Source organism: Melanotaenia boesemani, unplaced genomic scaffold, assembly GCF_017639745.1.
Source record: "Melanotaenia boesemani isolate fMelBoe1 unplaced genomic scaffold, fMelBoe1.pri scaffold_216_ctg1, whole genome shotgun sequence".
In the NCBI taxonomy this organism is placed as follows: domain Eukaryota; kingdom Metazoa; phylum Chordata; class Actinopteri; order Atheriniformes; family Melanotaeniidae; genus Melanotaenia; species Melanotaenia boesemani.
The window spans coordinates 210-10,451 of record NW_024580642.1 but is presented as its reverse complement, the minus strand read 5'-3'; the positions used below and the strand labels follow the sequence as shown (position 1 = coordinate 10,451).

The 10,242-nt window shown below is 41.5% G+C and overlaps 1 long non-coding RNA gene across 1 annotated transcript; it reads right to left on the bottom strand.

Moving 5' to 3' along the window:
* Positions 1 to 651: 651 nt before the first annotated feature.
* LOC121636195 lies at positions 652 to 7,457 on the bottom strand. Its single transcript, XR_006009685.1, has 2 exons — positions 7,347 to 7,457; positions 652 to 1,101 (listed from the first exon to the last, which is right to left on the bottom strand). It is a non-coding gene; the product is annotated as an uncharacterized LOC121636195 (long non-coding RNA).
* Between the last annotated feature and the right edge of the window lie 2,785 nt (positions 7,458 to 10,242).

Sequence of the window (10,242 nt, the reverse complement as noted above, 5' to 3'; positions counted from 1 at the left end):
GGAAGCCACAGTGTTTAATATATCTGCTTAAGTAAATAACCTAAATACTTATAAATATGGCCTGCACCGTGGTGTCGTTGTTAGCACCAAAGCCTCACAGTAAGAAGGTTGCTAGTTCGAGCCCCGGGTTTGAACAGTTCCAACAACGGCCTTCCTGGGTTCTCCGGCTTGCTCCCACAATCTAAAGACATGCATGTTAGGTTAATCGGTCACTCTAAACCAGGGATCTTCAATCCTGGTCTTCCAGGGCCAGAATTCTGCAGGTTTTTATAGTGTCCCTGCTGCAACATACATGACTCAGACTAAAACAAGCTCTGCACAAATCTGCTAATTGATGTGAGTCAGGTGTGTTGCGGCAGGGACACCAGGAAAACCTGCAGGGACACCAGTCCTCGAGGACCAGGATTGAAGATCCCTGCTCTAAACAGTCCCTAGGAGTGAAAGTGTGTGTGAATGGTTGTCTGCCTCTCTGTGTCGGCCCTGCGACAGACTGGCGACCTGTCCAGGGTGTAGCATGCCTCTTGCCTGATAATAGCTGGGATAGGCTCCAGCAACCCCCGTGACCCTGAATTGGACAAGTGGTACTGAAAATGGATGAGATGAAAATACATGATACTTAAATTTGAATATTGCTAATTTATGACTTAGAACTGTAATGAGATGTGGTTTATTTAACCAACAGATGCATTAAAACATGAAAATGCATACACTGTTCCAACATGTCAGAGTCAAATGCACAAATTCTCTCTAGCTTTAACAGCAACTCATTCAATGAAGAGTTTAACATAAAATCATAATCTGAATGAAATACAAACTTTGAGCATTTTAATTTGCTACTAATTTAGCTTAGACTCTGACTAACAATAAAGTGCTTTGAGAACTCAGCAGCAGCTTATTTCTTTCTTTTGTCAGCATCGATTCTGTTCTTCACATAGAATTTTACTGCTGTCCAGCTCCTTCCCTGCAGAGCCTGTGGAGACGCCTTGATACATTTTTCACACTCATCTTTTCCAGGGACTTTCCTAGACCTTATAAAGGCATTCAGCGTCTTCTCCACCGCCGTGACCTCCTCCTCTGACCACTTTCTTCTCTGTGAAGAACCTGGATAAAATACAATAGCTTAATGTTCTTGAACACTGAACTCAAAATAAACATCATTCAGAGCAGGTTCCTGTTTTAATATTGGTGCAAATGATTTCTTGATAGTCCACAGAGTGCTAAAAAGAAGAGGCAGATTACAAAGATAGAGAAAATAAAATAAGTACAAGTATTACAGAATAAAAATAGAACAGGCGTCCCTGCAGAGCCTGAAGACAGAATAATAAAGACAGTGTACGGGGACATGGATAAGAGGTTGCTATTGGAACAAAATAAACCTTGAAGATGGTCTGATATTATGCACAGGATGCGTGTTTTGTACCCCAATGCCAGCAGCTGCAGAGACCATCAGCTGCGGCCTGGAGAGAAGGAACGCGCAGGAGTTGATCTAATTAAAGAATATGACATCACCAAAGAAAGAGGAAACTAAAAATAGACATAATTAATGTCATCTTTAAATACCATTATGCTGCAGTAGCCACAATGTTCTGATCAATCCTGTAGAATAAATCTGTGTTGAATAGTGATGTTTGCCATGTTGATTGTTATCCAATTAAATAATGAAAACTTAAAGCATTGCCCGCTTTCCTCTTGAGAAATTCTTTTGACCCAGCTCGGCATGTCTGCAGTCCTGCAGGCAGCACTCTTTCAGCCATGTGTGCGTAAAGCTGCTAGCTGACACCTACTTTTCAGACGTGCTAAAACAAACACAAAATACTAACGCAACCCATTGCACGGTTGATAAATCACAATGTGTGCACAAAACTGAGTTGTTCTCCCAACATTTTGCACATTCTGGCAGAAACGCCCATATTGCATATTCATCAGCGCCAGACTCGCAGGATCTACTACTATTCTAATCTACTATTCGACGACAAAGAGTAAATAATTTAGTAGTACTTTGTGAACCTAAAATGCTTGCCAGGAGGTTTACTTGACGAAACCCTGAGTCTGAAAGAGCCGTCTGTCATTTACTTTTCAGGTGAAGTGGAGATAATTCACATAGTTTTACATCCAGAAGAAAATTTTGATAAACAGAATTTCATCTCAGAGTTCCGAGTTAGGCTCAGAGTTTGCTGAACCTCCTTTCTGAAACACCCCTCAGCTCTTACTGATCCAGGAGAAAAGTTGCCATTTCCCTGTTTTGATGTTAAAAATGATTACGTGGGTCCATCTAAAGGAGCTTCACCTAAATTTACTTGAGTTTTTACTCTTCTCAGGTCCCTCCTCCTCTGAGATGGATAACAATATCTCCTGGTTTTTGAAGCAGCTGAATGACTTGCCAACTCCACTATTTTTCACAGTACCAGCGAAGTTGTGCCCAACATACTATTGCAACACAGAGATCATATGTGGCAATCAGCAATAGTGACCTGTATTGGATTATAAATTTAAACACAAGTGTTGTCAAATCCATTAAGATTTCAAATTTTTTTCAGGCTAAATATAATTTTTTAAAGGAGAAGTTCGGTATTGTTCAACCTGGACCTATTTTCTAGCATGAAATACGATCAATTACCCACCCAGACAGTTTTGGTGTAACTCGAACTCCTTCGGGAGATATTTAGATCCACTCTGATCAGCATACATCCAATATAATGGGAGTGAACAGGGCCAGCTCACGCTGCCTCTAAATACGGCAATTTCTGCCACAAAACTCCTTCATTTCACTAATGTGTTGTTATGAATCGCTGGTCCGATCTCTCTGTGAACGTGATGTAGCTTGGAGTTGTATTTTTGTGGGGATCCGTTGTTATTTACAGCCATTAACTGTGATTAAGGACTTCAATGACGTCACTTCCAGGCTGCATCACAGCGCCTGTAATGGCTGTAAATAACGATGGATCGCTACAAAAATGCAACTCCAAGCCGCATGGCGCTCACAGAGAGATCAGACCAGTGATTCATAACAACATATTGGTGAAATTAAGGAGTTTTGTGGCAGAAATTGCAGTATTTATAGGCAACGCGAGCTGGCCCGTAACCATTTCACATGAACGCGCTAGACGTCACATCCGCAGAAAAAGCATGGGAGCTTCCGACCCGAGGTAGCGTCAGGAAAATAAGATACAGGCTTATAGATGCACAGGCGCTGAACTGCTGAGGTGTCAGCCTGCTCATCAAACCATGTTTTAATTGTTAAGGGTCAAATAAAAAGGCTATTGTAAAGATATTTTTCAGTAAAAACTTTTACATGCATGACATGACATTTAGATTTTCTTGAGCTCAGCAATATTTTTGTCTCCTCTACTAATATTTCAACCTCAATTGGATTGAAATTCATTTTGAGTTTGCGGTTTCCTTGCTCTCTGAATACTTCCATGACAGAACAAACAGCGCCGCTAAATCCTCATTTAAACACTGCTGTTAGCGCACGCAAATGATAACCGGTGCAATCTTAAAACATAACGGAAGCAAAACTGCACACCAAATGTCATAGATAAGCCCCTATGAGGATGCCTGGCGCAGTTTATGTCGGAGCCCTTATACGACACGTCGACAGTGACATTTTTGCATTGATGAATCTTTATAGTCAACGTCGTTGAAGAATCATGGCAGCCCTAATGTAGTTGTCAACTTACTCGACACACTGGAGGATGAAGGTCTGGAAGGTGACTGTGTGGATCTTGAAGGTGTGGAGGATGATGGTCGTGAAGATGACTGAGTGGATCTTGAAGGTGTGGAGGATGATGGTCTTGAAGATGACTGAGTGGATCTTGAAGGTGTGGAGGATGATGGTCTTGAAGGGGATGATCTGGAGGGCGAAGAAAACTCTGTAGACGCAGCCATTTGGTCATTGTCCTCATCCAATTCTGATTGGTCACTGTCCTGAGCTATTACTTCTGGGGACCACAGTAACCACATGGACAAAATAATTCAGTATACATTCATCAGGACCTGACGACAGCATCCCACAAGAGAGCCAAACACCTTCACGCCGAAAAGGAATGTGAATATGATAAATCAAGACAAAAAAATGAATACAGTTACCAGAGGTTGTCTTACCTTGTGGATCAATGGAGATTTCGTCCAGAGTTTGTCCCTGGAATTCCGCCATTTTCCCTCTTTCCATGGCCAACAGCATTTTACTGACCTTAGCCAGCTGTAACGTTCCCTCTGGCAGCCGGTAGTACTGGCGGTGAACTCTAATATCATGGCCTAAGAAATCAGCTAGGTTGTCCATTTCATTGTCCTTAAGATTTAAAAGCTGGGACATTGTGGCCATGTGTTTCCTCAATTTAGTTGACGACAGTGCCTCTGGGTTACTGGCCCCACAGGATTGAGCTATCTGTCGAATAACATCCGACCCTCGGAAGTGTGTCGGTGCCTGTGGCCTTGCAAACATGAACTGATTGCTGTCTGGGACTTCACAGTCGTTACGAGTATTTACAAGGAGCTTCATCGATGTTTGCATTTCTGGGGTGAGAAGAAGCAAAACTTTACGTCCTCGCTTCCCTCTCATCTCTATCCTTTGAAAATGTTGACACAGTTTCTTCTCAACGTCAGTCAGTGCCAGCTCCACATCAGGATGACTCCAGGTCTGTCTTGCGGTGAAACAACTGAGGGGCATCTTAGAGACCTCCCCCTCTCTTCTGCGGTTAAAAATGATTAACTCACAGAGTGTAAGTTTTGCAAGTTCTGACCAGTTTTTCTTGTTTTTTTGAAGTTCAAGTTTGTGTTGCAAGTCCTTTCTCTGTTTATCAATGAATTGATGGATTTTTTTCACATCCTCAGTGAAAGGCAGGAGCTGTGGACTGTTCCATTTCGCTTCAGTGAGCGTCCTGAGGGCTTGTGATGAAATGCATTCATTCCATTTTGTGTTGCTAATCTGTCTGAACACCTTTGCATTGTGAATGGCCTCCTCATTCCCTGACATCATGCCTTCACATTCAAAGATATTGGCCAACTTTTTAAGACTGTGACCCAACTAGGATGGTGTTTTGTAAGTCCCAGTTTCCTCGTCAAATCCAGCTACCCGCTTTACAGCATCAGTCACATGAAGAAAATTGGCTGGTGTAAAGAAATCTGACATTTCTTTCAAATGCCAGCTCTGCTGTCCCTGTAGGAGCAAGCGACCCATCTCACGCATTTTTTGTCTGATATATTCATGCTTTGTCACATCATGACCATGTTTGTTGAAAAGGTGTTCACCCAACTTCAATATGAGTTTTTCTTTGCGGACAGCACGTGTTACGTCATCTTCATTCATGGACAGAACCAATTTCCAGAGCCGCTCACTGACACTCTGTGGAACAGGCTGAGCGTGAGCACAGAGGGTTTGGACCCTAGACTTTCCTCTTTTGTACTCCTCAGCCTTCATCTTTAGGTGGCATATCTTCATGTGCCGCCACAGCGATGATCTTTTAAGATAAGCCTCACAGTTTATACAGTGCATGTAATCGGAAGGCTTTACAGGCTCTTTTGCTTGCTGACGAGGTATCACAATGCCTTTTCCACTTTCGAGCACATCATTATTGTGCATGCGTTTCCCCTTATTCCTTAAGAGACCCAACTGAATCCTTCGCTCTTTAGAGCCTTTTGGAAACGCAACTGCTCTAGCCACATCTGGCTTATCTTTATGTTTAGACTCTAAATGACAAGCCATTTTATGGTAAGGTTTTGAACAAAATGGGCAATAAAACGTTTTATTGTACAATCTGCTGCCATCATGTTTTTTTTTTAAATGTCATGACCTTCACAGAACTGTCAGAAGACGATCCACTCTCTTTTGATTTCTGAGGATGCCTTTTCTTGCGTGGTCCAGTGAGTTCCTCATCATGTTCTAACAATCTTTTCTGGGCTTTTTTCTTCTTCTTTTTTTGTTGTTTCTTGTCAGCTTTATCATCACTGTCCTTTTTTCCAGAATCATCTGCTGAAGACAGTCTATTCTCCTTTGATTTCTGAGGATGCGTTTTCTTGTATGGTACTGTGAATTCCTCAGCATGTTTCACTGATCTTTTCTGGGCTTTTTTCTTTGTCTTTTTTGGTTGTTTCTTGTCAGCTGCATCATCACTGTCCTTTTCTCCAGAATCATCTGCTGAAGACAGTCCACTCTCGTTTGGAGACATGAGATGCATTTTCTTGTTTAGGAAAGGTGTATTATGATCTTTTTGCACTTTTCTCTTCCTTTCTTGTTTGAGATCCAGTGAGCTACTACTGCTGGTTGATCCGGATTCAGGGACATAGTCATCCTCACTAAATTCAAAACTTGATTCCTCTGTCACCAAACCATGACCTTCTATGTCCATCTAAAAGAAGACAAGGGGTTAAAGTCAAATTTCTAAGTCCTTCTTGGTAAGTTTCTGAAATCATTCTTTTTACAGCAGATCTCATTGATAGAAAAATACCCTGACATGCTCACTGTTAACCAGAACAGGTAGTTCCTGAATAGCCATCTTAATAAAAAAATAATGCTAGTTATGAGTGGGTGTGAGCAGGTTTGTCAAAGAGTAAATCCAACAAAAAGTTGCACAATTACAGAGGTTGCCATGTTTATACTGATACATGACTGAGAGACATAAGGCCTCTACATACTCCACGAGAAGCGAGAACTTTGCTCTTTGTTCACCGGATGTGAATGAGGACACTTCTTGCTACATCGAGCTGGCTGAACTTTTTTCTCGAGGGGCTCCGAGAAGTGTTACGTGATTGGTCGGTCGTGTGAGGTGGGCGTAGATAAGGTGTGAAAGCATGAAGGGGGACGTAGTGACTTCCACATTTCTACTGATGCAGGATGAATGAACAGCTTTAATTAAAAGCTGATCAAGGTGGTGAAAAAGTACAGAAACGCTTCCAACACAGTAAAGACACGGATACTGCCGCGTGTACAGTCCTGCACTGTCACGACCAAGTTTCATGTAAAATAAAAAATAACCGGGTCAACTGGCTCAGTGCACATAGAGACAGACGAGCCCCCCCACAGTAGCCCCTGCCTCATCTCGCGCTGCTTCTCGCGGAGTATGAAATACGAAAAATAACTTTTTTCTCATTCTTGCGGCCTCGAGAACAAGAACAAATTTCTCGCTTCTTGGAGGATGGAACAGGCTTTCCTCTTGACACAGAGAGGTAGCTGCTACTTGTTGCGTGCATCAAGTCAACACATATCACAGCACCACTAAATAGTAAATAGATCTGTGTCATGGATCAGCCTCATTACCCGGTCTGGCCATTTGGGCAATATGAGAGCTGATATCCGATCTTAATATCAGACATACACATCCCTATTTAAACAATGTAGCAGGACTCACTGCTGTATCCCGCTGACGAAGTAGAACCATAGTCCTCTTCCTCTCCTCCTCTTGTCTCTCTGCCTGCGCCACCTCATAGCGCTTTTCACATGTGTTATGGTGTGATTTCAGCTTCTGTGTATAAAGCATATGCCGACTTTTTGCCTGCGAAACACCAACTCCCTGTAAAAATAAAGTTCAGTTATGTTTTCAAAATTGTTCAGTATAAGCTCTACACTTTTTCTATTTTGGCATTTAAATCTAATTTGTAAGCAACTTGTAAAGAGATGGAGCAAAGACAAAGAGCAACACATAACAGAGTATAGACTAGAAACAGCCCTGAACAGCCATGGCACCAGAGATGCAGAAAGTGAACACCATGTGTCAGTATAAATGCTGAACACCATGTGCTAATCTTTAGTTGTCTGATCACAGCACGTTAACACAGAAGCCCTCATTTGTCAAATGATCATACGGCGGAAATCTGTATGTAACCATGGAGCCGTTTCATTCCCCGGCTGGTGCAGAGGAGCGGGTCACAGAACCGCCCTGCACAGCTGGAGATATGGAGGAGACAGGAGCTGATCTGTTTCTAACAAGTAGCCTAGTCTATAACTTGCCTTAAAGTTGTACAAGTGCTCAATCAGTTCTACTTCTTAGCTTGTGTAAGCTATCTTTTCTTCATTCCCATCAGTATCAGACTTTGATCCAACTGGCCTCCACCTTTCAATGCTGCTGCACCTCAGGGTAGAAACAGGTGGTCAGTTTCATATTGGACTGCTTTTTCTTGCCCTATAAGCTAAAGAATTGTGGCACTGTTGCCAGATATGAGCCTTTATCAAACCTAAAAACTGATAAAATGAACGAACAAAGCTATTCATCGAGACTGTTATTAACACCTCAGCCAGAGTCAGCAAGGCTGAGTGATCCTCTTCCGTGATGCATTTGTCTAGCTATGCCCTTTATTAAGGACCGACCAATAATCAGCATGGCAGATATCGGCCGATATTGGGCAATTTTATAATAATCAGTATCAGCTGTTTTTCCCCACCGATAGCTGATAAAATTAGTTTACGATAAAACACGCTCCTTCAGCTCTCATACAGCAGCCTCTCTCTGCCTAAAGGCAGCAATCTGGGCTGAGTAATAATGTCCCACCTACAGCCCTCACTGATTGGCTGCACAGCCCCTGACAGCCAATCAGCACTGATGCTTCTAGATGCAGCAGCTCAGCTGGGGACTGGGGAGAGGAGCGCTGTTTAGTGAAAGTAATGAGACAGAAAATATAGAAGTTGCAATAAACTCCCTTACCTGGAGTTTTACAGACACTACAAACTTATTCTGACACGCATGGCGAGAGGCCACACCTGGACCTACCTGCTGCACGGAACATGTAGCGCGACACGGTTTTAAACTTAAAATCAGACCACGGGGAAAAGTTCATCTTCATCCCGTAAACATTATCCGGAGCTCCTTTATTTGATAAAAATCAGAGCTAGCAACATGGTACAGCATGTAGCCACAGATGAACCTGCAGACTTTCAAAAGCAGTCGGCTTTCACTCTGATTCATGTGGTTATCTAACAGTTTACATGTTAACAGCCTGCTAAAAACACCGCTCATCCTGCAGCTCCGTGTCTGTTCCAACTGTGTGTGGAGATCTCTGCACTACAGTAGGTCTGAGACATCACTGTTTTCTGTAGGTTTTTATTGAACACTTTACTGTTATATAAAACATAACAGATCATTTACTTGCAGCTCTGTCTGTGTGACAATCTACAAACCCAAGACCTACATTTAAAGAGTATAGAATATCAGTTACATGTACCTGGGATTAAAGTAAAAAGTAGTCATCTTGCTGAAAATGTTAAACTTGGCTAATAAATTAATGCAATTACAAATCATTTAAATTAATAAAAATAAGTCTGGTAACCAGTGGGGGTATAATTCTTATTTATGAACTGATAGTACTATTTGATCTTAATATATGAAAAACAACTGGCTACTAAAGCATTTAATAAATGAAGTAAACCAAAGTTCCTGTTCCCACCACTCCCTGTTTGCACCTAATCAGAATGGATATACCTGACCGAGAACAAAAAACATCATTAACTGTTATTCTTAAATCATAAGAATAAACTAATCAGATTTTTTGTTAATCTCCAACAGTGTAAGTTACGGTGGCCCAGAGGTGTCACAGCAAATAAAAGCCGCAACACAACAAAATAAGTCACAACACTACAAATAAAAGCCGCAACACAACAAAATAAGTCACAACACTACAAAATAAACCGCAACACAACACAATAAACCACAACACTACAAAATAAACCGCAACACAACACAATTAGGCACAACACTACAAAATAAACCGCAACACAACACAATTAGGCACAACACTACAAAATAAACCGCAACACTACAAAATAAACCGCAACACAACACAATTAGGCACAACACTACAACATAAACCGCAACACAACACAATTAGGCACAACACTACAAAATAAACCGCAACACTACAAAATAAACCGCAACACAACACAATTAGGCACAACACTACAAAATAAACCGCAACACAACACAATTAGGCACAACACTACAAAATAAACCGCAACACAACACAATAAGCCACAACACTACAAAATAAACCGCAACACAACACAATAAGCCACAACACTACAAAATAAACCGCAACACAACACAATAAGCCACAACACTACAAAATAAACCGCAACACAACACAATAAGCCACAACGGAAGTTGTCTTTTTTTTTTTTTTTTTTTTTTTTTTTTTTTAAGATTTTACCACCGGAAGTTAGCTACACCAAGTTTCAGTCCAAACAGATGGGAAGTTGGAGATTTTAGGAGACAGCCGGAGAAGTAAGTAAAATACTGTTTGTTAATAACGTTTATT